Source organism: Chelonia mydas, chromosome 6 (assembly GCF_015237465.2).
Source record: "Chelonia mydas isolate rCheMyd1 chromosome 6, rCheMyd1.pri.v2, whole genome shotgun sequence".
NCBI classification, from domain to species: Eukaryota; Metazoa; Chordata; order Testudines; family Cheloniidae; genus Chelonia; species Chelonia mydas.
The window spans coordinates 88,221,071-88,247,827 of NC_051246.2; the positions used below are offsets into that span (position 1 = coordinate 88,221,071).

Consider the following 26,757-nt stretch of genomic DNA (forward strand, 5'->3'; position numbering starts at 1 on the left):
TAAAAAAGGAAATAAAATACAAAAAGTGTGTGATTTTTAAATAACGTTTTATTAGAATTTGTGATAACATATAGAAATACACAGGACATGAAAAGTCAATTTCTCTCCTATAGGCCTGACAATTGCACTTCACTACAAGTCTATCCCCAATTACAGATCAGGACAAAATTGTTCAGCTGATTAACACGTGAACTAATTTGTGATAGGTTAACATTCATGCCTGGACTCACTACAATATTTTCTCAAGCAGTCTCTTTATTTTTGAACTTTGGAGTACATTCTGCATTGACTCACAGCTGTGCCATCACACTAGCTTCACTGGGAAGGAGCAAGTGGGCAACACAGGCTGAATTTTGATCTTTGGAAGTGTAAAACAATCCCAGAATTTAGGCCTGACCCTTCCCATGTTGACATAAATGGCAAGCCATCGATTGACTTCTTGATCAGACCTAAATAAATAAATAAAACTGATTGGATAGAAAGAGGAGGAGTGGGAAGAAAACATATGTAACAATTAAAAGCAAATAAATGGTTATTTATCCTTCCCCTCCCTTCCTTTGCCACACTGTGTACTGAATTCAGTAAATTAGTGTCCTAGCACATCAGCTGTATTCTTTAGGAATTTGGCAAGCTCATCCCATATAGCTCTAAACTCAGCTGAGTTGTCTTCTAGCTAATTGTTTTGTATGCTGCCATCCGTGCTAAATTCAAATACCCGTCCTTGTAATTCTCATCTCTTTCCATCTTCTCACTAATAATCTCTTTGCACTTCATAGCGCAGTTGCTACCCATTTAAAAAACCCTGTAGTTTCTTCTCTTAATACCAAGTTAACATACTTACTGTAATAATGCAGTCTATGAAGGTTTTCACTTATACTCCAAAAGTCATGAAAGCCAGGGTTAGACTCATCCATTCATGCCTTCCATCTTGTTTACTGGATTAATATGAGAACAGTTCCACGATCTCATGTATCATATTGCGATGCCTTTACACAATGACATGAATGAGGAACAGCATCTCACTCATTTCCACTAGAATAAAACAAAACATTCTTGGAGGGCCTTCTGTTGCTAAATGAAAGCTGAGGTGACGGCGGCATTTATTGAGAGTATTTCCCAGTGAGAGAGCGAATGTTTCCCTGTGTTTCCTTACTATGACTCTGATTTATTTTTGTATGCCTTTTAATGATTGATCTTTTTGGAATCGTTTTTATCTGATAGAATTTGTTCTAGCAGAGGGATATTAAACCACTTTCCTATTGTTAGATTTGGTTCATTGCAGTTGTCTTTCTAAAATGGAATTTTTCTCTTCTTCTGTCAATCGGTAACCAATCTGTTGATAAACAGTACAGGTAACCTCCTACAGGCAGGGACTGTGTCATCTTCCGTGTCTAGTACCACACCAAGCATGCCTGCAGCACTTAATGAATAATAATAAAATAGCAATAATTAATTATTTAAAATGCTAACTCCTCTCTTATGAATAGGCTGTTTTCTGATAGACTAAAGTTCCCGTGTTTTGATTTAGTGTTAAAGAAGGTTAAATGTCCTGTATAGGGTGGACTGATAGCTATTTCAATTGGTGAAATATTTTATGCTTGTTTTAAAACAGTAACTGTTTCATTTTATTTTATGTATTTCTCAAAAGGGTTGCCTTGTAGAGCCTTCCTGCTTTTAGGTCTACAACATTTTTACATTAGGGAGAAAATAGTCTATCTGTACTTGAATAATTCCACTGTACATTCTGTGTTGCTGTATCTTTGGCTGATTGTATTTGTAAATGGAAAACAAAAATGAAATGAAAGGGGAAAAAACCCACAATTCTGACTGCCTTATCATGCAGACGCATTTCAAAACACTCCACAGCCATGATACAAATTTAAAAGAAAAACCAGTTCATCCTTCAAAATTTATAATAATTTACAACCAGCTAATGGCCAATGAAAACTAATGTGTCCTGAGTTTAGACTTTAAACACAGGGAAGGTAGCGACATTGCTGATGTCAATAGGCAATGAGCTCCACGTGCACAATAGCTGAAAGAGCGACCACCCAAAGTGACACATTTTGGTATTGAAGATGCACAGAGACCTGTATCAGTTGACCCCAGCTGACCAGAAGAGCAAAGAGTTACTAACTCAGAAAGGTAACTTGGGCCCGGCTTGTGAATGGTTTTGTAAATCAGCATAAGCGCCTTATAAGTAATGCAAAACTTTCTCGGCAACCAAGTGCGACTGGGGTGGGATGGGTTGGCGGGTTTCACATGATCAAACCTCCTCATAACAAATCCTAGCTGCTCTATTAACACAGTACCATTTGCAAACTATGTTGGCGCATCAATACACAGTGCAACAGTTCCTTTAAAAGTTAATGTGTGCAGCTTCTATTGTATTGATACCAATAGCAAGAGTTTCCATGTGGACCTGTGTGTGTGATCAGAAGCCTTAAAATATGGATAAAAACGGAGGGAAAACATCATATTTATACCTAGTCATCAGGAGAGTGAGCATATGCTGTTTTAACAGACAAACCTGGATCTGAAGCTTCTTTGGCATGTAAAGACTCTTTGTGCAGCTGGGAAATCCTCGCATGCTTTTCCAAACTCTAAACAAGTGTTCTTGGACTGCTGAGAAAAAATGTTTATTCGCTTAATTTATGTCACAGTTTATTGTGTTTTTTGGCCCTCAGAGGGTTTTAATTTGTTTGTATGTGGCAGCTGTATTGCAGCTGCAACCACAATATCCTCTGTCTTTCTTTTGTGTCAACAGCAGCTTTTGCAACATGTCCTGTGCTGCACTGCACTGATCTCTGTGTTCTCCAAGCATTCAGGAAAGGCTTTTATTTCACTTAATTAATGTATGTGCATGGAGCAGTTCAGTTCTAGCTCTGACTGCCTCTTTTTGACCCTCACAAGCCACTTTTTACATTTTCACTTGTGTGATACCATTACAGCACCACTTCACTTGTTCTTCTAATCTCAGTAGAGATCCAGAATTCACCTATTATTAGCATGTGAATTGCAGAGTTACATTTTAGGTACCTCCCCTAAGAAAAAGAGGGTCTGTCTCATCACTGCTTTGGTTTTAAACTTGGTACAACTTTGTTGAAATCAATGAAGCTACATTAGTGTAAACTGAGGATAACACAGCGGTGAATCAGGCCTAGGATTTTTAGTGAATGTTATCCAATGTAAGTATATACAATCATGTGCCAGTAAGATCACTAATATATTTTATTATAAGACATTATATTGACAAATAGTCATCCTGATCTCATATTCTTTTACATAAACTTACTGACTTCTTTTTTTAAGAGGAAAAAAGAGTAGCAGCAAAAAATAAGAGTGAAGAAAGACTTAGATAATCCTGTGGAAGAAAATGAATATTGAACGATAGGGGGGTTTTCAAGTTAAGGACAGACCCACAACTGTTGTAAATTGGCATAGATCCTTGACAAAGATCTGAAATGTTGCAGTGCTGTGTAGCTGTCTAACTGCTCAGCAAGGTTAACAATGTATTCAGCGTGCACACATGAGGGAAATCTTCAACAAATGAATTTACAAAAATGGGCTAAATGGGCAATTGCTAGTTGGAAGACAATTGCTTCAAAAATATTGCTATAAAAATAAATGTTGTATTAAACCTCTCTGACCATATTCAGATTTTGTAAGGAGAACAGATTACATGCTAAGAAAGTGAAGAGTTAAAGCAGAATCTCATTCCATTGTGCCTAGGTATTAGAACTCTGGCACATAAGAAACTGATGCAACTGAGTGGAGAATCAGGAGATACCAATAAACCAATGGAGTTATACCAGCATAAAACTGGGATAATGCAGTGGAGAATCAGGCCTGGTAATGTGGCATGGAATAAGAATCTTACGGTACCTAGATGGGTTGAGTTAAAATCAGTTTTCATCCAGAACTCTGAATTTCCTTTCTTTCTCTGCATAAATTAGTCCTTAACATTATCTGAAAGTACTGTATGAGAATTGGCACCACAGATCATCAGAGCCTGTTTAGACCTGTTATCGTCTAGAGCAGTGGTTCCCAAACTTGTTCCGCCGCTTGTGCGGGGAAAGCCCCTGCCAGGCCGGCGGGTTTGTTTACCTGCCGCGTCCGCAGGTTCAGCCGATCGTGGCTCCCACTGGCCGCAGTTCGCTGCTCCAGGCCAATGGGAGCTGCCGGAAGCGGCGCGGGCTGAGGGATGTAGTGGCCGCCGCTTCCAGCAGCTCCCATTGGCCTGGAGCAGCGAACTGCAGCCAGTGGGAACCATGATCGGCTGAACCTGCGGACGCGGCAGGTAAACAAACCGGCCCGGCCCGCCAGGGGCTTTCCCTGTACAAGTGACAGAACAAGTTTGGGAACCAGTGGTCTAGTGTATAAATATGTAAGATTTGCCAATAGGCATTTAGGCAAAAAATGGCATATCATTTACTAATTCATAATCATAATTGCACAGAAAGAGCTGTTTTATCATGTAAATTCATCTTTTTTTTTTTTAAAGAGGAGCACTGTTTATCTGGTAAAGACTGTGCTAGATTGTGATTTCAGGCACCAATCTACATGTAGCAGCTGGAGGCATTGAGCCTCGTTGACACACCTGAGACACAATTCCTTCTCCGCTCCCTCCTTGCTGGTAATAATTTACCTGTAAACCAGTGGGTTTCAACCTTTTCTCATTTGCACCCCTAAAATATTTCGAATGGAAGTGCAGACCCCTGTGGAAATCTTAGACATAGTCTCTGGACCCCAGGGGTCCGCAGTCCATAGGTTGAAAACCACTGCTCTAAATGATGCCAGCAGTAGGTAACAAGCCCATGCCAGCAGGCAGAGGGGGATGGACCCAAGGTGCCAGCTATTCCCCATCCTTTTCCAGGAAGGCAGTAAGTGGGCAAATAGACCCACTAATTTCTATATTCCTGTACGCAACTGCCTGTTCCCTCGCCTGCGAGTATAGTCTGAGTCACTATCTAACCTATTAAGAAAAATGTAAAGCCCAACATTTCTATACAGAGTAGTTTAATATTACCTGTCAACATCTATGGTTATGGAGGAGTTATAAATCTTTCCAACCATGGGGTTTATATTGGAAACAATATACAACCCTTATCATTGCCTTTACTTATACAGGGCTGCTAACTGGTGTGGCTTTGGGCCAACATTTTCAAACCTGGATGCCTAAAGTTAGGTTCTGATATCCATCATTAAGTATCTAACTATTATTTAGGGGCTTACCTCTGGATTTAGGAGCCTAACTTTCAGCACTCAGGTTTGAAAATGTTGGCCACAATAAATGTAAATTTGTGAAAAGTGGCAATGGTTCTATGATACGTGCCTGATACAAGCACAAGAAATTGTAAGTTCTATCAATAGATGCTGCATGTCTGATTTACACTAAAGCAGTACTGCTATCCTGGCTTTCAAAAGTCATGAACTCACCCCTTCTTCCCCTCCCATCATCATGAGATTGGCTTAAAAAACACATATGTGTTTTTTAAAATACATTTTGGGTTCTTTTTATTCACTCCCTGATTTTTGAACCTTTAGGGTATGCTTGTGTCATGTTTACAAGTTTTCCCTCTGCAAACATAAAGGCTAGAAACTTAATCTTTTAAAAAACAAAAACTGACATTCTTAAACATCCTCATGATTCCAGGAACCGGGGCATTAAGAAAAACATCCAATATTGCTAGACTCGTGATAAAATTGTGAGAGTTGCCAAACCTGCTAAGGCCTCTTTATACTGCCGGAGCAAATTACATTTACATCCACTCTACGGCTCCTTTACTGCCAGAGAGGGGGGCCTTTGTGTAAATGAGAATCAGGCCTTGTATTTCTGCAGATTGTTTAGTACAGCATCAACAGTAAAGATTGTTTCAGGCAGGTTCAGATTAAAAGACCTTGGGGCAACAGAGATATTCAGTGACTGAGCTATCAGATATCTGCTTCTAATAGGGCTCTATCCATTTTTTTTTTAAAGAAGTATGTCCAATGTTTCCCTTTAACTTGGCCCATTGAACCTGCCTATCTCCAGTTTCAGGATTTCCACTAGAAACCCCTTTTGGTATATAGGCGCCCAGCCAATGTTTGGGAAGTGTTGTGTAGATGTACATTTTTGCACAGCAAGAAGGAAATTCATATTCTGTCCAGCCCTATTTGAGATAATGAGATATTAAAAGCTAGGCACCTACCTCACAATGGGAAACCAAGGGTAGCTAAGCCTAGATCCTCCAAGGTGCCTAAAACTATATGTTGGGGCACTGGGAGGAATGATGCCTCATCTGGGCCTTCAGGGATTACAGGATATGGGCTTCTACATAAGCAATGCACAGTGAGTTACCTTTGAGATAACTAGTTTCCCCAATGTATGCTAGCAAAGAGAAGTGCCTGCATTCAAGAAAATGTGTGGATTATGATTGTGGCTGGTCCTGGGGACATGGGATGAGGAAAGGAGGGAAGTTTCTTGAACCCTCACCTGCCCTATCACACCTACATAGGGGCTAGCTACAGTCTAGTCCTAGGAAATCTATGATGAGGTATTAAAAGATGTACAGCACTGTTAACAGAATACTGTGCTTTTGACCCCTGGGTCACTGGTTCAAATCCAACCCAGACTGATAGTGATTCAAAGGCATCAGTATCTCATGGCTGTTGTGGGAGTCTATGTGGAATGAGCTGATGGTAACAGTCCATTTCCCTCTGAACTGAAGATGACTTCACAAGAGTCACCAGCATATTTGCCACTGATTAGCACCTTTTACTGGAAGCCTCAGCAGAGAACTCAAAGAAGGAGTGGGCCATGTAAACAGCTCATCCTCTCACGTACAGAGACAGTCACTTCACGTCACTTGGGCATGTTATCAGTCAGTGGAGGGAAGATTGCAGTGCCACTGAACGGTACTGTATTTGTTCTGAGGATAAGGCAAGTGCTACATTTTCCAGGGTTGTCTATCTGGCATGGGCACTGAAATTAAGTTCTGTACAAAACAGGAAGAAAGCAAGCAGGTGGGACCTAGATAGTCCAAGACCCAGAGCATATTTTTCATCTTAATTGCATTTCTTTGTTTTGAATGACTTGTGTACTAATCTTAGCATTAGTTACATTGCTTTTTTTTATGAGAATCTATTGAAATGTTTAGTAACTGTGTAAATAAAGACAATTATAGAGAAATGTTATTCTAAAAAGTTTTAGTTTTAAAGCATCTTAATCTTTTTTGTCACCACACAGAGTCCTTTTAAGTCCTTCTTGGAGCTGGAAAGATCGCCCCAGTTTTTAATTTATTTTCCTTTTAAAGCCCTACAACATTGTAACACTATCTAGCAAAGAATTCAACTCCTTCTGGAGTCCAATACTTCTCCTAGAGTCAGCTGGAGGAACCAGTAGGCAGTGTCATGACTCCAGATCTGCAAATCAGGGCCTGCCAACCCCTTATTCCGCCCACTTCCTGTTTCAGAGACCATCAGTAATCATTCAATCGGGGACACAGGGTTTGTCTGTACATAGAACAAGTCATGGTTACACCTCCAGACCCAACAGCTTCTCACAGAATCTTGTGACTTGTGGGGGACCTGCAGAAGACCAGAACTATCTGTGTGCAGGTTCCGTGCCTCGGCATTAGCTGTAGAGCATCAATATCCTCTCACCCTCATCTCCAAACTCCCTGGCATGTATCTGGCAAATCACACAGGATTTTATTGCACTCTCCACCTGTGAAGCTATGCCTGGCTACCAAGATAGATCTCTGAGCCTTTGTTTTGATCAATTGATGAGCGTAAGCAGGGTCTGAATGATCTCTCCCTAACATCTAGTGATGCACTGGGCAAAACGACATCAGGAGCAGACTATTTCAAAGACGCGTCTACTCTGCCTTGGTGTTTAGCAGGCAGACCTACTTTGCCAAAGTGATCAATTTTGGTTGGTGCTAGATTAAAATTCACTTTAGTAATGAATGCAGGGAGAGTGAAATGTTCTTATCCTTATTATATGAGTAAAGGGCAGCAGAACTGTACTTAGCATGCCCTGACTGAGGGGGTCACCCTAAACTGAACCTCACTCACTGAGCAGGGGGTAGCAATGCCAAATCCCACTGATGATGCTAGGGGGATGGGGACAGGTGTTCCTACCTGCTGGTGTGGATTCTGCCTAAAGAGTCCTAGAAACCATCTTACCCTCCTCTCTCCATAGTTTAAAGACACAGCTGATTACACTCAATCAGAGGGGGTGCTGGGGCGGGGGTTTGTATGGGCTATAGCCACCCCAAAGTTTGGGGTATGACCCTCTTGAAGACCCGCCTCCCCCAGGGCAGCTGTTGCTCTCTGGCAGCCCAGTTCCGAAGGCAGAGCTGAGAGAGCAGCAGCCGCTAGCTGTGTGCTGCCCACGGCAGGTGGAAGGTCTGGGACTCCCCACCGTGGCATCACCTACCTGGGCCCCATCCTCCATGGGCTCTGCCAGCCCCTGAGCCAGATCCCCCAGTGAGCAGCCAGCAGCGTGCACTGCCCAGCTCTGGCTCCCGGCCTCTAATGTGGTCAGGGGGTGGGACCTTGGGGTGGGGGGAGAGAGGAGGAGCAGGGGTGGGACTCGTGGTGAGGGGGGGCTAAGAAAGGCCCAGCTCAGCCCTCCCACCACTGGCCCTGCCCTTGGACTCAATTGAGGGTCCTTGTTTCACTAGAGCTGAAATCCCTGATGAGCTTAGCCCTAGACCTGCGTGGGGACGATGCTGTAGTGAAGGACAATGAAGAGGCGGCTGCACAGAGGTTCCCCGCTACCCAGGGCAATCACTAAGAGCTGGACTATGTGGCATTGCAGAAGTGGTAATAAGCAGCAGCAGCGATAACAGCCTCTGGCTCTTCAGGGATTAAGGACAACCAACTCTGAGTGGAATGCAGTGGAGGGAAAGGGGAGTGGCATAGTAAACAGACATTCATCAGGCTTTCACATCGCAAGGTGGGAAACTGAGGCAAAGGACACCGCCCAATGCACTGTGAAGAGGTGTTTGATTATGGTTACACACTTTTGTGGTATTTTCCCAAATTAATGCTTGGTTCCCTTTCCCTTTAAATAAAAGTTTTTTTCTTTTATTATACACAGACTCAATGCTTGCGAGCAGGGAAGTATTGCCTCTTAGAGGCATCCACAGGTGGTGTTTAGCGTCCCCAGATTACTGGGTGTGGGCTTGTGCTAGTTCTGTTTTGTATTGTTAAGAGCAACCCCTAGGAGTTGATCCCAGCCCCTGTTGCTGCTGAATCCACCTGGCAGAAGGGTTTGGAACATACTGAACAAACCTGAAGCTCAACAGACACCATCAGCCACGTATCTCATCTGTACTGTGTAGTGTTAACTCATCGCAAATGCAAACGATCGATAAGACATGGGGCTCAACAGCTTGTGTACTTTCTATCCACCCGCTAGTTAGATAATTTCTAGTAATGGTTACATATTATTCAACAACTAATGTATTTGCTAAACCTTGCCACTATTTACAGAATATTTTTTTGCATTATTTTCACAGCTCTAAATATCATCTAGGATCTCTAAACAGTACTGCCTGAAAACATTGCAGGTAAGCAGAGTCACACTGACCACAGCTGACCCACAATCTAGTAGCAGTTCAGTGAAATGCGGCTCTCCTCCAGCAGTGCAAATATCAGTGCAGCAAAGAGGTTTATGAACAAGGCGAGGCAAATGGCCATAATCAGTGAACTGTAATATATCTAGTTCACTGCTGAAGTGAGGACTGCAGCATGCTTGATTGAAATGGCCTGACTTTTCACACTGGTGGCATTAGGTACTGAGATTAACACTGCTACCAGGATGTAAAAAATGTACCCTATCTTGTCTGCCACAAACATAAGTGCTGAGCTGGGGATTGCACTGCTAATTAATTAACTGTTGGACATGGTCTGTAGTCCCCTGAACCAGAGCAGACTCATTCTGGCCAGCTATGAATATTGTACTTCTTTCTGTAAAAATTAGAGCTGATTGGACAATTTCCAGTGGAACTAGTTTCTGTTGGAAAAAGCTGATTCAACAAAATAGAAACATTTCACTGGAACATATGGATTCTGTTGAAATTTTCAATGAAAAGTTATTGAAACATTTCATTACAATGAGGTCAAAGTGCTTCATTGCTATTTTATGATTTCAACTTGAATAGGATAGAATAGTTGAAGTGATAAAGTCAAAATGAAGCCCTTCGATAAGGTCGTTTCACTATTTCTGAAACAATTTTTTTTTCAGAAATTTTGTTTGAAGGGAAATTCTGCCATTTTGACTTTTTGCTCTGATTTCAGATACAAGGGAATTTTAAAATGTCAGAATTTCCACGGGATGGAAATTCCAAGTTTTCACCAGCTCTAGTAAACATAGTTCTGGCCCAAGAACAAATTGCTCAGATATGCACAGTATGGCTATTTCCTCCCCAAACTCATCTTGAATTTTGTCACTGGGTATCTCCTCATAGAGATATGTAAAAACAAGTTCCTATCATGTAGCAACACAACCCTCCGTAAGTTTATTGCCCTCTGTGTGAACATTGGAGAAATGTGTATCTTTCTCTGATCACACATGCTTTGAAAATGAACAGTTATTTAAACAGCGTAGTAGTATGGACCGAAACAGCACAGTAATATGAAGTATAATCCGGCCCTACCAATTTCATGGCTGTGAAAAACATGTCACGGACCATGAAATAAGCCCTTCCCTGTGAAATCTGATCTCCCCATGCTTCTGGGAGTGCCCCAGCCAGGGGCTCCTAGCTGCTAGTCCTGGCTGGGCTGGGGCGGGACGGCACTTGTCCTTCCCCTGCATGGCCATTCTGCGTGGGGAGATCAGACCTATTCCAGAGGCAGCGCAGCAGTGAGGGTGGTAAGTCCTCACTTCTGTGCTGCAGCAGCCCTGGAGCTGGGCTTGGGGCTTCTGGCCCCCGCAGCTCCAGCTGCAGTTTGGGGCACCCGGGCACGGGGCTTCTGCCCCGAGGCTCCCGGAGCACCCCTGCATTAATCCACCACTGGTTGGGGCTAGCAGCTAGGAGCCCCCCAGTGGGGGAGCTCCCAGCAGCACAGGGAGATGAGATTCACCTCCACCTCTGGGAGCCTTTTCCCCCTACAGGAAGCTCTGGGGCTGCTGCCTAGTTATGAAGGCATCACAGAAGTAAAGGTGGCAATCCCATGACTCCCCTACAACAGCTTTGTGACCCCTCCCCCCATCACAATCACCTCTTGGGTCAGGACCCCCATGATTACAACACCATGAAATTTCAGATCTAAACATCTGAAATAGTGAAATTGACCAATTAAAAAACCCTCTGGCTGCGAAATTGACCAAAATGGACCTTGAATTTGATAGGGCCCTAAGTATAAACTATAAATTAGCCTTCAGAGCCCAGGCAGTCAATGTAGCATCAGAAATTGATACCTGGCACCTAAAAAGTCATGCCTATTAATGGGAAGAACATAGGCAGAAAAGCAAAAAGGTGTTAAGTGGGACAGTCGCAATAACCATTACCAAACTACTATACACTACAATTAAGACACAAAAACAGCCTTGTTCAGCAAAATGACTTTTGTTCAGCAAAATGACTTTTTAACCGAGGAAGTTCTCAGTAATAACAAAAATTATAATCCAGTCACATCAACACATGAGTGTGCGCCACTACCATCTTCTAGCTAAATGAACAAGGTAACATAACAATAGGCCATAAACTATTTCAGAACCTTGGCAACAATTTGGTCTGCATTCATTTTTTGAAACAGCTGAAGAGTTGTGCACAGTTATGTGGGAGAAGAAGATGGTATCCAGTTTCTAAAGCTGGTTTGCCCATTTCTAATTTCCTAGTGACACAGTTCAACAGGTTGCTGGCAAAATAAAATATACTGGAAAATATTTTGCAGTCCTAACTGCATCTCCTATAAAAGCCATCACTGCTTTAAAATGAATTAGTTTGTATTGATCTTTGGTAGCTTGCTATTCATTTGGAAATACTTTACTTTTCAAAGATGTATGACAGAAAGACAAATAATTCCAAGGTGAATCTGGAAATATATAGCAGGTATTTCTATCTATTCATCTTTATTTTCTATTCATAATTTCTACATTGTCTGGAAAATTCTTGCCATTGCTTATGGCAATCTGTCTTTATGGCCTTTTAGAGGTCACAAAAGTACATTTAACAAAGATATTGTGAAGGATTTCTGCAACTCAGCAGCCACAGCATTCTTTATGGCCAAGACACATGTCAAAGCAAAATGAGATCCAAGGTAGCCAAGGACCTGACTTGACATCCCTAGAGGCAGTTCATGACCTTTGTCAAATGAATCAGTCCAGATGCCTGCCACAAAATGGTGAATCCTTTGTGTTGCTGCTAGAAACCATTGTTTCCAAATCTTACTCCTATGTCAGAAAACAACAAAATATGCTTCTCAGGTGATATAATTGTTAAATGTGAAAGCCTCTGTATTAGTACAAGAGATACCCTCATAAGTTCTGTTCATGTCTCAATAACAACATTTGGAAGCCAGAAGCCAGCCTTCTAGTCCCAGCCATCATTGCCCCAGTTAATGACAGAGGGTCGAATCCTGCCAGTAGAAAAAACTTGGACAGTAGGCAAAAAGTGAACTAAGTTAGATATGTCACACGCCTGAAAAAGGGACTAAAAAAAGTCGCCATTAACTGAAGCAAAATTTGCCACCATTAACATAACTTTCTCTATTTAGTGAACCAAGTTAGGGAAAAGCCCCTGGCACTGCCAGGCATGTGTGGTGATCCACGCAGAGAACACATTACAAAGACATTGTTGGAAAACATACACAAATATATTGTAAATGTGCCATGTATATAACTATCATAAAAATATCACCTGCAAAGTTGAAGGCCAGAAGGGCCCACCAGCTTTTCTAGTCTGACCTGCTGTATATCACAGGCCACTAGCACCATGCAGCACCCACACACTAAACCCAAAAACTGAAGTTAGACCAAAATATTACAGCTCATGGCTCAGGAGAGGCACCTAGCAAAAACTGGCTCCGTTGGGAGTCCCGGGTGACCAAAGGTTGAGAATTGCTCTACTAGAGCCAGGGCCATCACTAGAAAGATTTGCTAGCTCCTGCCTTCCCCCACCCCTGCACAGCAGCATAGGTGTCCATGCTGCTCATTCATCTCCTATGGAGAGCAAGCAGAAGTGGAGAAGGCAAGGCAAACCAGCATACATCATACATCAGTGCATACATACAATGCGCTCAGCATCATTTATACCCAGAATCTCTCTGTGACTGAGAGACAGGGTTAGCTATGGGGAATGGGTATCACTTCAACACTATTCTGCTTGTTATGACACCTCCCCTTCATTCTTTCAGATCTCAGGTCCTGTACAGCACCTGTGGCAGGGGTCTGTGGAGCTGTAAACACTCTGCAAGGCTCATACTCTCGCTTCGGCACCTTTGTCCCTGACTCCATGAAAGAGGAGGCAAGCACTAGGCCATCTGAACCTCACCTCTGGCGAAAGGAAACAAAGTATTTCCCGATTAAGTAATTGCTTACAGAGCTCATATAAATGTGACATCTCAGGTATGAAATGTGGTTCACTCACTCACTGTGCGAAACAGACTATCAGATCAGTTCCAGGATTTGGCATCTAGAAAGGATTGCCTCTGCTTCAGATGTTGAGAGAAATGAAACAAATATTAGGAGATTTTTGTTTAAAGAAGATATTCTTGTTACTTCCACGGGAATCATTGTGGGACTAACCAATAACTTGTATCAAGTACTTCAGCTTTTTTGGCTTCTGTAAGTTTTGCATTGGTTCATTGTTAACAGTAATTTACCTGCCTATCAACCAATTGCTCTGCTGAATGTTTCTAACTTTAGCGCAATCCATGCCACAGGTCCTGCAAAGACTTACACACATGATTAATTTTAAGCACCATGTGTAGGCCCACATGCATAAAGTTCAGGACCCAATATTTTAGCCTGATAATAATATGCTGCTAGATAGTAATAACCATTTGCCAATTACATGAAATGCATGTAAACATTACTTCTAACTAAAATAATATTTCCTGACATGTATTCTTGGTATTTTTTGCCATAAACAATTATTCACTCCTATTAATTACAAAGCAGTTTCCACAAGGTCCAGTGTTTCAAACTCTCTGTAAATTACAAGACAAAGAGAATGAGTGATCATTTCTGCTGTGAAGTAGGCCTTTTCTCCACCAGTTGCTGAGACTCACAAGTCTACAGAACCACAGAAGATTAAAATGCAGGCATCTTAAGCTAGACACCCATTTTTTTATTTAGAGAAGCTGATGGTAAGTTTCTCTGTAATTTTAAAAACACTCATAACACTTAAAAATAAGTCTCTTCAAAAGTGACACCGTGGGCCAAATTCATCCCTGAATTGAAATCCATTGATTTCATTAGGATTATACTAGGAAAGAATTTCATCCTTTACTTATATCTCAGCTACCTGTTTAGGAAATAGGTTATCTATTGAATGTTTAATCAAATATATGTGGTATTCATACCAAATTTGACAACGATGCTAGTTAATTCCACTACTGAAATACATAGTGGAATATGACAGCTACCTTTTTCAATTTTGTACATAGTTGAAGGTACAGCCATGCTTAAAAAATATCTAGAGGGATACAAGAGTGCCCAATTTCTTTCAAAATACAGAAAATGTTTTTTTTCTTAAATGCATACCCTGTAAAGGATCCCTATAATGTATCGTCATAATACATTGTTTCTAGCTAAAATCATATTTATAGTGACAGGGTAGAAAATTATTATTTAAAGGAAATGAGAAAAAAATAGTAGAATAAAGTAGAAAATAGAACAAAGGTCATATATCCCCCTCTAGAGGTGAAAGTCTGAAGCATCCATCTCATGAATACAAACACTTTCTTGGACTATTTATGCTAAACAATCTGTTCCACTTGTATGTAGCTGTGACACTGTAAGCATGTTTCCCAGACCTGCAGAAGAGCTCTGGGTAAGCTTTAAGGATTGTCTCTCTCACCAATAGAAGTTGGCTCAATAAAAGATATTACCTCACCCATCTTGTCTCTCTAACATGCTGGGACCTGGGCAGGTAGAACACCACCGCACGAAGCAGCTGTGATGGTCCAAAGCTTGATAGCTGCTACACCACTAATATGAGTAACAGCTTCAGTCCATATTTATTCACTGCAGAAATAACAAGGCTGATTCTCCAGTGCCTTGCCCCTTATAGAGTCATTTACTAAGTGGGTATAAACTCCTACCATTCTGCTCTGGTAGCATTTTAGATACCCACTTTGCACAAGTGTAAAGAATTACACAGGATGCAGAACAGTGGTGAATCAGGCCCAGTCAGGGACAATATACATTAATTAGAAAACATCATGTTCTATATAAATAGTAATTGTTTATATTTCATAATCATTTTCTTTTTTTGAGTTAATCTAGTTAATATCACTGTTTGCCTCTGCCTGAAAGGAACCATTACTATGCTTGGCTCTTTTATTCATTAATCACATACATAGTAAATATGGACAATCACTTAATCCTACATGATAGACACCGGGGGTCCCATCAGACAGAAACTAGTAAGGTGACATGCGACCACAAAACAAAACAGTGTCTCTGGTGCCCCCTAGAGTTAAATCAAACAATCTGCAGTTGTCTGGATTTCCCTATGAAATCACTGTGGTTGTGGGAATGTGTTGTGTGTGACCAAATCTCAAACCCCACTGACCTTTGTAGGCTTGGAAGTAGGGTGACCAGACAGCAAATGTGAAAAATCGAGACGGGGGTGGGGGGTAATAGGAGCCTATATAAGAAAAAGACCCAAAAATCAGGACAGTCCCTATAAAATCGGGACATCTGGGCACCCTACTTGGAAGTTTTAGTGGCATAAACAAATGTAAAACATTGTAGTCTATAAATGTCTCCTTTAAAATATAAATGACATCAGTGAGGATGTTTGGCTTTCTTTTACAAGAGCTGAAGGCTCCAAAAACATTAGACTAGTGAGTTAAGTGTGCTGATAATTATCTTTCCTGAGACCTCTGTGGCAGCTAGATTTCCTGCAACACTGAAATCAGGAATTTTGCCCTTGATTTCTGTTGGGAATAGGCTCAGGCCCTAGGTGTGTAAAAACAAATAAATACACTCAAATCAGAGGAGGGTCAAGGCCTGGCATTAGTTTCAGGAAGGCATGCAGCAAACAGCAACAGCTAGAAAGATTAAAAGGGCCTGGATGGAAAGTGTTTTGAATGCAGAGGGCCTGCTTTTCTAAACTGAAAATATGAAATTGCATATGCAAAAAATGTGTGCAGAGCTGCATACCTAATTGGGACAACTAAATCTGTAAGTGGTCAGCTATGCACCCAACTGGCCACTCGCTGTTCAATCGCCCGTTCTGAACATAGAATCACATTTGTTAATTTTATGCACAAAGGATCTGATTGTGAGATTCCCTATAGTGAGCTCATGAGGAGTCCACTTAAGTCACCGGAGTAAAGCTTGTATAAACCCAGGGTCACCAAGACCAGAATCAATCCCACAGTTAAGAAAATCAGGCCTAGAACCTTTTTAAAGTTCTCCCATTTTTAGGGCTCTGATTTTTCACAAGATGGCAGCACATAAGTCCTGATCCAAAGCCTATTGAAATTAATTATAAGCTTTCAATTGACTTCAGTGAACTTTAGATCAAGCCCATAATGTGCACGCACATTAAAGGAGTATGCAAAATGTGGGGGCTCAAAAACCCATTACAATTTACAAAGAGCCTTATACTTTTCCCCACTGTACGGTGCAAAGGGGAGAAAACACTCAGGAAAAAACCATAGGAGGCCTTTGCCGAGCAGGGACAGTATCATCTTTTCTAGCTGCCATAGTCTCTGCAAAAGATCTGGACAGCCAATGGGCAGCAGAGAAAAAGATGTGTGTCCAGGGAGAGGCAAGAAGCTGGTGAATAGGTGCTCTTGGTGACTTCTTTCCAGGGTCAAATGGTTTGTGTTACATATTAGAAGCTGTTGGAAGCTAATGCTGCTTGTAGACTTTACGTGTGCTGATAATGCTTGTAGCAGCGTTAACTCCCTTGTGCATTGCGGTAGGGCCAGTGAATAGCACAAACAGAACCATGTCTGTGGGGAGAAGAGCCCAGGGAGGTGCATTGAGGGACAGCCCCTCCTTGTTTCTGAGCCAGAGATGGTTCAGACAATGCGGCCAACTCTAAGGCAGAAAGAGAACCCCCAGATCACAGAGATGGCACCTCACTGCTGCCAGTCTGAAATCTTAGTGTAACAGGAACCTCTTTGGGGCAGGGACTGTCTTTTTGTTCTGTATTTGTACAGTGCCTGGGATCCTGGTCCATGACTAATGCTCCTGGGCACTACCACAACAATAATAAATTAATGAATACCGCTCAGTCTCCAACGCCTCCTAGTATAGAGTACACACTGAGAATCATGTAGAGACCCCCTCCTCAGCAAAACACTCTCTCTCTCTCTCTCCACATTCCCTATTGCTCTGTCACCAAAATAACAGCAGTTGAGGTGGCAAGGCAGTCTGAGGTATGCTTTAGGTTGCACATTGAATCTTGGGCCTTCCAGCTGGTGCCTTTGCTGATGAGGGCTCCTTTTGCTGAACTGGCTGTGATGGGAGCTTAATTTCCCCATGAATCCTTGGACTCCGAGCTTCCCTCTCAGAAGAGAGCCTTCAGAAAAAACTCCCTGAGTGTGGGGCTAGCCCTTGCTCCAAGTTCCTGGACCAGGATACTGGAACAATCAAAGAGACTGCCCTTGGATTTTACACTGAGCACAGTGCATGTTGTTGGGATAGGCATTTGGAAATGCAGGGTCTGAGCCAAAGCACATTGAAGCAAATTCTGTTTGATTAGGTAAATTGGAAGGAACATCCCTACTCCCCATTTAATAATTTATATCTTCTCTAATACAGAAAGATTACTTTGAATCCTTTCCTTCAGCATTTCTTCTACAGGGAGAAGATAAAGGAGGTGTCAGTCCAAAGTATGAGTGGGGATATGAAATTGCGGTAGGCTACAAAGGCTAATCTTATGCTCAGACGTGTAGGGCGGGTCTCTCAAAAACAAAGAAAGAAAAGGGGTAAAATATATTTTCTATAACTTATTTTAGAAAATGTGGTTCGGATATACCTACCAGGGCTAATCAGTGTGAAGAACATGGGAAAATATTCACCACCTACACACACATACACGTGGCATTAAAGACTTTCATGTCGGAAAGCAGAGTGCCTGGTTCTAAAAGGAAAAACTGGACATTTAAGTGATTTTGCCTGGCAGTGGAAGTTTCCCCAAAGGCAACATTATATCTGGCCAGGAAATATGATTGCATGAAAACATGCAGTTCTCTCAAAGTGAGAGAGAAGGAAGTATCATATCAGGAAGTTCACAGGATCCTCTCTCAGAAACTCGTCTACTTCTCTGAATTTTCAGAGGAAGGTTAACATCAAAGAAGATTATGCTGGACTTATGCCAAGGGTCCCCTTACAGCACCATTTGTTCTCTTCTGAATAGAACCCTTCACCATGGCTTTTTTTTTTAACGTTTTATATCAAACGTTAAACTATTTAAAGGAAAATTTAATCAATTTTCTCAACAAAATGGAATGAGAAAATGATTTATTAGAAAGCAGATATACTGTGTCCTATTCCAGTGTGAAAGATGCCTGTTTTAGGCTGAGAATACATTAATTTACAGAAGAGTTCTGTAGTACAAAGGAACCTAATCATGTGCTCCTATCTACACTATGGCTATGATATATAATACCAAACACACACTGGGTCTGATCCTACATTCTCTGTACACCTTCTATTGTATGTCTGTTATTGAGGTCAGAGGGCCAAATTCTACCCTAATTTATAGCAAATGTAAACTCATTGGGTTAGATTCTCATCTTGCACCACTTTTATACTGCTATAACTCCACTGACTTGAATGAAATTACTACTTCTAATTTGCAACTGTATAAGTAATAGGAGAATCAGGCCCATTGAAGTCAATGGAGGTACAGTAAGTGTGAACTGAGTAAGGCCTTGAGTTACTGTTTCTGATTCTCCCGTTGGCACAATTTCTGCCATGACTTACGCATTATAAGCTAGATTGTTAGCTGACATAGATCCATTGGCCTTAGGGGTGGATCAGGCATCCACTGGATGACCCCTACCATTGTAGCTTGAAACTCTGCAAATGGAACACAAATTAGACATAGCTTTAGCTGTTTCTAACTCACATACCTGACTTTTTCTTCTGAAAAATAAAATGCTTGACATTATGAAAGTCTGAGCAGGATGCTCCAGCCTGGTTGTGTGTGATACATTCCTAAGATACATAATGACAATCTGTGCAGAGAGACAAAGGTTTAATGAGTTTCAGAAGGAACGTGGATTTATTTTAGGTGCATTAAACACTCTTATGAATAAAATACTTAGAAACCCCAATGCAAACAATGTGTAATGCTTTTATAAATCTAGCCCATAATTGTTAACATATGAAGCACACTTATTTTACTGCTACTTGACTTGCACACTATGAGCTCGATTCATTAAGGCATTATGCAATAATTATGTGGGTTTTCTGTGAACTTAACCAATAAAAAGTGCAGAACGGACAAGTATGGAAGTTCCACTGGTCATTAAAATTGCAGAACTTTGCAACACACACATAGTCAGAAAACGTGGGGCACTGGCCACTGCCCCACTTGCTTCTTTCTGGGAGGGAATAAGTATTTTAAGTACAAATTTACACACAATTACATTTCCTATAACATTAAAGTCCCAAAGGCAAGGCCAGTGGACTCAAAAATCAGCATGTACCCTCTTTGCCCACCTCCTAAAAGTAGGAAGAGTATATATATATTTCTTTTAATAATTCCTTACTTCTCTTATTCCTCCTTGGTATCTGAGCCTACAGTACTCTGCGTGGATGTAAGAAGCAATAAAACACAGCAGGGCTAGGAACAGGTTTGAGGCTTTTATGAAATAACGTCAAGCATTTTTCCTGAGAAATAATGAAGTCCGCATATCAGTGGAGCTACAGTCCTACGAAGCCAATTGGCTCTTATGCCAAAGATCCAGTGCAATCTCCTAAACTGACCCACGCTTACACCCTTTGCAGCTGAAGAGGGAGGGAGATGACAAATTACCTTTCCATTCCCCCGAGCTGGGGGCGTTGGGGGATAAAATGGCTCCCAGCGTAATTTGGAGCAGTCCAAAGGTGCCTGTCTCCTGATGCCCCTAACAAGCTCCCCGCTGGCCCTAAGGTGGGAAGCAGGTGGGGAGAATTTTCAGCTGCCTGTTTGAGGCAGCTGTCAGTCCTCTTTGTGCTCCTGAAGCCACACAAAGGAGTCTTAAGCAAGGCCATGAAGCTGACCCAATTCTTCCACTGTCTAATCAAAAACTAATTTCAGGCCATGGATAAAATCAACCAAAGTTAGTTTCCTCTGCACTGGTATTTAACTCTTTCATACTTACACCAGTCCCACCTCTGAAGCAAAAGACAGAAAATCTGCAACATGCTTCTACCAACAGACAGACAAAGATGCCATTCTTACATGTCTCAAGCAGCTAACTCTTGACAAAGCTTCTGATCGTGGCAAATATCTACCTGTGCAGACACTGGTCATTTCTAAAATACTGACGGAAGCCTGACGGGAGAATGAGGAGCAAGGCACGAGGGATATAGTTACTTCACTGAAGTCATGCCTTCAGAATATGAATGAAAAACGTCTTGGGTGAATGGGGGTAGATAAGGGGGTGGGTGGTGGAGGTGTTGTAACCAGCTGGTGTCCCCACTCTGCTCTGAACAGAATCTGCTCTTAGTTGGCTCAATGACCAGGTCCAGCCAACCTGTACTCAGCACAGGGCCCAAGGACCTGGAAAAGGTGTTTTGACATAAGGAGTGCAGGCTCTCTTCTCCACAGCAGGTCAAACGGAGCATACACCATTCACTTTCCTAATAATTTTGCAAGCAATTAATTATTGTTGTTGGTACATTACCTAACACAGGAGCTCGTCTTCCACCAGCACACAGGGGAGGTATCAGAACAATTCCCATTAACACTAAATAGGACTCTGTGTATAAATCTCCCATGCACTGACTCTTCTTTCAAAAGCTTGAGGGATGCTCTGAGTTATTACCTTAAATATTGTTTGCTTGTTAGGTAAGATATTAAAAGCTATAACACAAAACACTTTCCGTTTCCAAAGCACCTTACAACCATGCACAGATCAATCAGTTCCAATAGGTTAACTGCTGATAGCTCATATCTCCACATTGCACACCCACTAATCTGCATGGGAGTGCTGCAGATACTCTAGGAAGAGAATATATCCCATTATGTGTGAGGCTCAGGACCAGATTTTTAAAGGTATTTAGGTGCCTAAAGATGCAGATAGGTGCCTGATGGGATTTTAAAAATGCCATCACCTTTTTAAAAGGGAGATGTCATTTATATACAATTATCCTACAAGGATTTGGGTAAAAATTATTCATACAAGTGTTCGGCTTATATAAACATTTTTCAAAAACCAAATAAAAATGGACGTTTTCAAAGATACGTTACATATAATTAATGATGTTTTTAAAACACAAAGGAGACAGGTATAACAGAAACCATGTCACGCTCGTTTTACGTGGCCCGAGAAGTTTTTGCATAGTGCATGTTCTAACCCATTCCTTCTTGTTTATTGCTGGTAGTCATAGAATGTAATACAGGATACTCCCGATTTTCTGAAACCCTACAGTCGGAACCTCCACATTGTCCAAATCCCCTCCTTGTCCCCACGCCGGATAAGGAAGGGGTTTGGATAATAAAGCAGAAACCCCGGGCTGGGCGAAGTGAGTGGCTCTGGAATAAGGCTGCGAGTCTGTCACAGAGGTCACAGGCGTCATGGATTCTGTGACTTTCTGGCACCTCCGTGAGTTCTGCTGCCCTCGTGGCTGGCCCCAGGGCCGGCCGAGCAGCTGGCCGCACCGGCCACTGCTGGAGCATCCCCGGCCAGCTGGCCCCCAGGCCGCCCCTCCCCGCAAGCAGCAGCGGCGCCCCGGCCCGCCCCACCCCAGAGCAGCAGCCCCGGGGCTCCCCGGAGCAGCTGTGCCCCGCTGCCCCAGGAGCAACTAAGATTAATCAGGGGTGCTTATAGTAAAAGTCATGGACAGGTCAGGGGTCACGAGATTGGGTTTATTGCCCGTGACCTGTCCGTGACTTTTACTAAAAATACCCAAGACTAACTCCTAGCCTTACTCCAGAGGCCGTGCAGAGAGCCCCCTGCATCCCGCTCTCGCGGGAGTGAGTCGGGCCATGACAGTGGGGCTGCAGAGGGCTCCCTCTGCTGCTGCAGGGCCGGTGACCCCCAATCCCTGCAGCCACAAGGTTCAGGGAAGGCTGCGGTCTTAGCAGAGCAGACCTGGCTGGGGGGTGGAGGAGGGGTCTCTGCTCTGGCCCACAGCCTCTCCCTGTCCCTGCCACAACTGTGCATGCAATTATTTGGAGGGCAGAAGTGGGAGTGCATGGAGCTGCAGCCCGGGAGTGATTGAGCAGGGACATGACAGCAGATCTGTGAGGGCTCCCCTGCAATACCGCTCTTACCCTCTTGGTTATCCAAACTTCTGATTAGCCAGATAAAATCCATCTCCCCCAGGCTATTCGGATAATTGGGAGTACACTGTACAGGTAACAACTTGATCAGCATGGCACTAAGAATAACTGTAGGTTCTTTTAAGCTTTGCTGTACGGCATGCCTACTTTCTCCAGTATAGACTACGCTGCTGTTGATAGCAGTATTGCCCACCCCGAATGTTCAAAAATCATGAGTGAGGGTCACCAGAAATCATGAGATTGTGTACAAATAACAGATCTGGTACCCTTTTTATTTGCCTTCTGCTTTTTGAGCCTTTAGGATGCACTGGGATCACATTTGGAAGCTTTCGCCACAGCCACAAGGGCTAGTGTCATGGGGTAGGCACATCCCGTCACAGCTAGAAACTTACTTTTTCTTTAAGAATGAAGGCTGAAATCATCACATCTCCACTTGACTCCAAGAGCCGGGGCTTTAAGGAACACAATCATTATCATGAGACTTATGGCAAAATCATGAGAGTTAGCAACATTATACTGTACACGATATACTGTACAACATTGCACACTGTATTTTCTAGTGGGTATATGGGAATGAGGTCCTTAAGACATAAGCACCATGTTTAGTATTCCCCCAAATCCAAAGCTATAATGATGTTGATATCATGTTTATAGCCTCCATGGACTTGTTCTAGCCTACCTCATAGACCTTTAGCTTCACTCTCTCCCTCCCCTCCATGTCTGGTCCATCTGCTCATCTAACACTGGGCTCTTCTTTGTTCCTTCACACAATCTTGCCATTGTTGGTGCAAAAGTCTTCTCCCCTGCAGTTCATGCCATCCGGAACAGCCTTTCTGTATCTTTCTGCCTCATTGACAGTGACTCAAGAGCATGAGTACTAAACTCAGGGCAGGCCATTAAGAATCAGGGCACAAACTCCAAATTGGTGGTGAATTCTATACTTAGATTTCACCAACCAATTAACAAGTGTAAACTCCTCAAGCATTATTAACAGCATAACCACAGACAGTCATTTTGGGTACTTCTAATCTGTCTTGCCACCCAGGTAAGCATACCTTTGTGATGGATGGTCTCTTACACCAAGAATCACAGCAATATTCAGGTTACTCCCAGTCCCGAAGAATCAGTCACTTACCCAGTCAATTGCACTTTAGATCTCACACCAAAAACAGTGCTTGTACCAGTCCTATAATAAAATATCTAAAGATTTATTATATAGGAAAAAGAAATAAGAGAGTTATTTACAAAGTTAAAGCAGGTAAACATATACACACAGATGAGTTCTAATCTTAAATTTCAAAAGGTAATAGAACCTTCTATAATAAGCAAACTCTATATATCTTTTAGGGCTAACCCAGGCTAAGCACTACGGATCTTTTGCTTATGCCTCGTAATCCTGGCGCCCCGGCCCCAGTCCAAGCAGTATAACGATCTAGTTCCTCCTTAGTAGGAGTTTTTATTCCCTTTCTGCCTGAGATGCTCTGGTGGGGCAGCTGCCCCTTACTGGCAGAAAAGGGGTTAAAAGCAGCCTGAGGGAGGCTGTGCTGGAGGGAACCAATTAGAAAGGGGCTGAGAGAAGTAGCCAATCATGGCCCAGCAGGCTCATATAAGAAGGGCTTTAGGTAGAGCAGAGTTCAGGAGCTGATTGGAGCTTGAAGGGAGAAGACTAGGCTTCTAGCAGAAAGAAGAAGCTCTAGCATGTGGGACAATTCAGTACTGCAAACAGGGACTGGCTGAGGGAGCTAGACAGAGCTCCTGGTGGGCTGTTAAGGCCTGCAGGCTGAGGCCCTGAGGTAAGGGCAGAAGAGAGTGCTGAAGCTGCATGGGAAGTGGCCCTGGGACAATGGACTGCAGTTGCCACTGAGGGAAGTGGCTGGGCAGAGATTGCAGGTCCCCCAGAAGTGGGGAATACAGAGAGTGGCACAGCTGGAGAGCAGTGTCATGAAGAGGATGCTGCAGTCCTGGGAGTCACATGGGTCCAGGAGCAGAGGTGATGGTGGGTGAGACACCAGCAGAAGAGGGTGCAGAGCTAATTCCCAAGACAGCTAGTAGGAGGTGCTGCAGTGGTCACAGATGCCACACTCAGCTGATGAGGCCTTTGCTCTGTCTCATCTTCATGGGATGGGGAGGGGGAGAGTAAACAACAAAGTCTTTTGTCCCTTTTAATGTTCCACTCTAGTCTGTCTGGCATCAGTGGGCTTTCCTTTTCAGGCAGGTCATAACAATTTCTGTTGGAGACCAGCATGTCACACTAGTTAATGTTTCTCTGCTGTCTGATGATTTACACAGTTACAAAGGCTTACATGGCAAACATGCAAATATTACCTTATAACATGGGGTCCAGATATTATAAGTGAAATCAATGCAGGCAGCAAGTTACAAGCATTCCATAAAGTCTAAACACTGAACACATTCTTATCAATCTAAAACCTATTTTAACAGTACTAACACCCAGGTGAGCCAGACTGATTTCAGTTGAGGCATGGGGACATTGGCCTGAGCTGGCACCTGGTCTGCCAGGGTAACAGATGCTCCATCTAGTAAGTTCAGCAAGCATGTTTTTTCTCCCTTGTCTTCACCTCTTAATTTCTCCCTTCCTTTGCCTTTATTTGTTGCTGAACGAAATGTGGGGCATTTAACTCCCCAAAGCACTCCTATGACAATGTGCCACCAGATAACGCTGTATTTAGTGTCTACTGTGCTCTTGAAACTTATTTTATCAGTTCAGAAATGACAGGCCCATAAGGCACAAATACCCTGTTAATACTGGTGGTCTGTTTTTTATATTCAACTGGATTTGGAAAACTTATCTGAGGCACTTTTAATAGCCTTTTTAGTCACAGACGTAATGTGAACCATTTTAGAGATTCTCTAGTGTCATGCCCAATGTGGCACATATTTCTCCCTCATTAGGTGCCAATACCTCTTATAGATGCTGATGGAAATTACATGTGTGCACTGGTGGGGAATACGGAGCTATATTTTGTTAACCCCTTCAGAAAACAAATTTCCTTTCTGGACATGGGTTTTGGAGAGTTGAGCAGCCGTCTATTTCAAGCAGTGTTCTTTGCTTACCACTTAGTAAAGGAGAGAGAGAGAGGGATATTTGGATTTTATAACTGCCCATAAAAACAACCAGAGAGGATAAAAGCAGCAGAATATTGACTAGCTTCAAATCCACTGCTCGCTTCTGGTTTTGATATCGTCAGTCCAATTACTTGTTTACTTGATGGAGTTAAAGTCTGACTTAAGGTCATTCTTTGCTTGTTAGTAAAGAACCAACAATAACTACACACCAAAGGTAACCATGCAACTAGATCACTTCCAGATGATAAGTCATACTCTGATGGTGAAAACAGACTGTACAGTTTCAGTGTGCCAGGTAATAGATGGCAGTCACCCAGTTCCTATTAAGTTTTTGTAATACATACCCATACTACTCAGTGAGTCCGATTTAGGGCTTTTTTTAATGGAATGCATGCACACAGTTGCATATTGCTGAGTTTGGTTGAAATTAGAAAAACATAATCAAACTAAGCAAGACATTTCTGTATTATCTATTACGCCCATAAAACTGTTTTAGAAGAACATTACTAACGTTGCAAATTCAAGCACTCTGAAGTTAGGAAATGCCAGAATAAATGTTGTGTGTACAGCCTTAATTTGGTTCCCTTGTACATATGTTTTGATACAGTCTTTAATTATAAATCTCGTACTATTTTTACCACAGGATCTCTGCCCCTCATTCAGTAGCAGCATGGATCCTGCTCTGGGGATAAATCAGGGCTGTGTAACAAAGGAGACTGCTGGCTGTAGGACCCCCTTCCTCATTTGTTGTAGAAGTTGGAAGGTGTTTTAATGAATGAAGCAAGGGACTGTAAGGAAGGGAACAGATGGTCTCATGCTTAAGGCAGTTGAATGATGCCATGGACAACTGGATTCTATGCTTGCCTCTGCCACAGTGTTTCTATGTGATGGTGGATAAGTCACTTAAACCAAACTTTTCACAAGTGGTCACTATGTGTTCCTCAATTTCTGGGTACCTGAGTTTAAACCCTGGGGTCAGATCTGCAGATATATTAAATGCTATATAATGCGAAGTACACTGAAATATCAGGTCTCCTAGGTATCTCTAACT

The 26,757-nt window shown here is 42.4% G+C and overlaps 1 long non-coding RNA gene across 1 annotated transcript; it reads right to left on the reverse strand.

Annotated features, from left to right (window-relative positions):
• Positions 1-30: 30 nt before the first annotated feature.
• LOC119566213 lies at positions 31-23,843 on the reverse strand. The gene is made up of 2 exons (XR_006291809.1): positions 23,012-23,843; positions 31-2,625 (listed from the first exon to the last, which is right to left on the reverse strand). It is a non-coding gene; the product is annotated as an uncharacterized LOC119566213 (long non-coding RNA).
• Positions 23,844-26,757: the final 2,914 nt, after the last annotated feature.